The sequence below is a fragment of the Solanum pennellii genome, chromosome 6 (assembly GCF_001406875.1).
Source record: "Solanum pennellii chromosome 6, SPENNV200".
In the NCBI taxonomy this organism is placed as follows: domain Eukaryota; kingdom Viridiplantae; phylum Streptophyta; class Magnoliopsida; order Solanales; family Solanaceae; genus Solanum; species Solanum pennellii.
In genome coordinates, this window is record NC_028642.1 from 15,634,647 (window position 1) to 15,637,935 (window position 3,289).

The 3,289-nt window shown below is 46.8% G+C and overlaps 1 pseudogene; it reads left to right on the plus strand.

Moving 5' to 3' along the window:
• Positions 1 to 2,363: 2,363 nt before the first annotated feature.
• On the plus strand, positions 2,364 to 2,983 carry LOC114077605 (annotated as a pseudogene).
• Positions 2,984 to 3,289: the final 306 nt, after the last annotated feature.

A 3,289-nucleotide genomic window follows, 5' to 3' on the forward strand; every position in this document is an offset into this window, starting at 1 on the left:
ACCAATCATCGGAGGCAACAGGAGTGCTTTTATCAAATGATGCATGTGAGCTGAGCCATTCCCTTCCCAAGTGGTGCCCTGATTTGTCCTGGCCGGTCGGGAAGAGATTTACATAGAGCCTGCTGCTATCCGGGAATCTCTTTCTATGTTAGCTAGCGGGGGCGAGCTTTCCTATGGTAGTCCTGCTGCGGCCTCTGAACGGTCGTCCCATCTCATCTTGATTTGGCTATATTTGTATTTATCCAACTATGTTAGCTCCACATGAGAGACTTTTAAATAAAGGCTAAAAGGGCACTCATCAGTCAGCCCGGCCCCTTTCCTATTTCGCTTTGCCGCCTATTAAGAGAATAGGTCCCAAAAAAGCAGCCCGCCTTTCATCATCTATACCAGCTGCCACGCAAGAACCAATAGAAAGTATTTCGACGCCCCTCTCCTTACAGTCAAGTGGCTGAACGCCCCTCTCTAGATAAGAAGCAGAACGTGCTATCACCTACAACCCTTTCATCTGCCGGGGACTTCCACGAAATGAAAATGGGCGGCATCGTCGTATGCTCCACTTTTGTTACTCTATTTTATATCCCGGAGTACTCCTATGGCCGATCTGTCACCCAACCTACTTAAACAACCTAAAGGCTTGGCCCCTTCCCGTTTGGAGAATGACCCCTTATGGCACGGCTTAGTCAGTTATTCTCGCAGTTCAGATAAGATTCAGACCGGGTTGGGTTAGGTCTCTTAAAGCATGGTTCTTGCCTCCCTACCCCCTTTGAGATTGTCCATTTGTTGGGTGATCCCTTGCTCTCACGTTCGAGTGTTTGCTCGGCGTTCAGGCCCGTGAGTGAGATTTCTGCTCATTGCAGTCACCTCCGGGGTTCTTCGTACCTGGATAGTACCAGGACCCTTGTGCCCCAGCCCTTGATAAGATAAAGCTGCCCGCCTTATGACCCACCACGAAAAATGAGCCTTGCGACGAGATGCGGACATTCCGCATGTTGTGGTGCCCTCCGGTCCGTTCCCGGGCTGGGTTAAGGGAACATCCGAGCGATTGCCTTTGCGGATCCAAACACGCTCACAAGGCGCACAATAAGAATAAGACCAATAGAGACTTCATAAGGGACCATTTGAGCTGCAGATCGTAATGCTCCTAGAGAGGCATATTTCGAATATAGAGGAGTGAAAGTTCCCAACAAAAAAATACTTTTTCATATCCTTCTCTGAACCGTACGAGCACGTCCTCTATCACACCCCACTGCGCTTACGGCTCTATACCCCAACCGAACTTGCACTAGCCCCGGGTCTTTCCTTTCTATTCCTCTGTAACCAGATCATGGGAGCATGGGGGGCGATATATACTTTTTGACTGATAGAAAGCATCTCTCTTTTGTCCCTCCTAACCGAACTTGCCAAAAATCACAATAGAAAAAGTTCTTCTTGCCGGGAGAGTAGTGTCGGAGATATCTTTATATGAGGAGGAAGCTTCGTCGTCCGGCTCCTCATAAATGATGTTAGGATCGGCCGGCACATCCTCGGAATCCGAAAAGAAAAGAGAGACAGAATGGAATCACATTGTTTCAGTGACATATCTAATCAGACTGAATAGGATTTGAAGAGCTGTCACGATCATTCACATAAATTTTAGTGAACTATTGAAGCTATCAGTGTGATTGATCAGACAAGTAACAAGGGCTTTCAGTAGACTTCTTTCATTTCAGAATTAGCTTGTGACATGTCCTAGCATTAGTATGAGTTCGTTGACCGCTTAAAGGCGATCCATCTTGATGACGACTTCCACGATAATAAGAAATCAAAATTAATCGTTCGATGTCTGCTCTTCTCCCCTCTTCAATTCTCAATGAACAACATGATCTTGACCTATCATTTGGTCAATTTGGTCGATTTGATACTTAGATAATTCTTTTATCGTTATGTTTCCACTGATACCTAATCGATAACGAACCGGAATGGCTTTTTTTGGGCCAATTCCATCAATTTTGGTTGAAGCAATTCTTATTTGTTCATCACCAACTTATCTACCTCCAAAAATATATAACATTCTTGATCCTTCCTTTTACTAGTCTTCTCAGCTGGAATCATAAATGGGTTGTCTCCTCTTTCATGATCCTTTCTATAGGTAGAACTACTGTGAGTGGTCTAAACTTCGACCCTTAATTCTTTCTTCATATTTTAAAGGGGAGCAAAGCCCGTTTTTTGCTCCCTCTATTGATAGAAAAAGGGCACTCCTGCCGTCGTTTCAGTGACTCATAGGGCTTCCCTCAGTGCAGTCTTTTTCGTTCATGAGAATGGTCGCCACTTCTACCAGGACCGGAATGATTTATCCCTTCCCAATGGGTCTACATCCATCCTGAATGTCGTCGGGTACTGTTAACTTCCCCGCCATTCTTGTAACTGTCACCTGTAATCCGCGCAGGTGTGTCCGCACCCCCTGAGTGGATGAGAAAGAAAGGATTTCTCGGAGCAACCCCCCAGGTTCCAGACCCAGAAGTTCAACTTTCCCGTATGAGCATTCGGTACATGTATCAGTCCGTGGAAGAGTGAAAGGGTCACCACTAGTGAGGATCCCCCCTAATCTTAGATAGGTCGTCTGAGGGTTCGCCGCGGTTCATTGCTGTGCTTACATACAAGGCTACCCTTTTCCGAAAGCTCCACAGGACCACCTACCACTAGTCTTCGGCCGGAGGGGTTTATTGAACAAAAAGTCCGGGGCACTGGCTCCCGAAGAGAGAAGCCCAACGAATGTAAGATGCAAAGCCCCGCACCTCATTAAGATCACATTGTCATACTCTCCCAAAAAAGAAAGAGCAGACCCCATTGAAGACGAGAGTGAGGTACAACAAGGCCATTTCTGTCCACCGCCCTTCTCACGGAGCCGTGAGCGGTAGTTACCGCTCATACAGCTCCCAGCCAGCAAGCAGTTAGCCTTCCTCTACAAGGAATGGAAGTGTGGATTAATCAACATCAAATATAGGATTGTTATTGTACACGATATCCATTTTAGTAGTCCTAGCTATCCACTCCACTATGTGGTAGAGTGTTCGTCCCAACCCCTTCGCAGGGGTACGTTCACTTTTAATTGAGAGAAGGACTCGAAATTGACTCCCCTCGATTCGAGATCTGAAAGAAGGGTATAGAGTTTATACAAGGAATGCTCTCTCGTGGCGGTACGCGGATTCTCGAGGGCCCGAGCTCCCCGTCCCAGCTAATCCCCCGTAGGATCAAGGACCGCCATGATCTTTAGAATCTCGACCTTGAGCTCGATAGGTCTTTTGCCTCT